Source organism: Carex rostrata, unplaced genomic scaffold (assembly GCF_964058835.1).
Source record: "Carex rostrata unplaced genomic scaffold, lpCarRost1.2 SCAFFOLD_40, whole genome shotgun sequence".
NCBI classification, from domain to species: Eukaryota; Viridiplantae; Streptophyta; class Magnoliopsida; order Poales; family Cyperaceae; genus Carex; species Carex rostrata.
Window position 1 is genome coordinate 4,748 of NW_027601200.1, and position 253 is coordinate 5,000.

Below are 253 nucleotides of genomic sequence, written 5' to 3' on the forward strand. Positions count from 1 at the left end.
CCGCTTGCCGCTGGGCTGTTTTCGGGCCAATTTCCACCGACACTTGGCCGCATCCGCTTAGTTTTCCCCAACGCGTGCCCGCATCCGCTTAGTTTTCCCCCGCTTAACTGTTTTCGGGTCACTTTTCCCCAACGTTAGCCGCTTCCGCATGCCGCTGGGCTGTTTTCGGGCCATTTTTCCCCAACACTTGGCCGTATCCGCTTAGTTTTCCCCAACGAGTGGCCGCATCCGCTTAGTTTTCCCCCGCTGAACT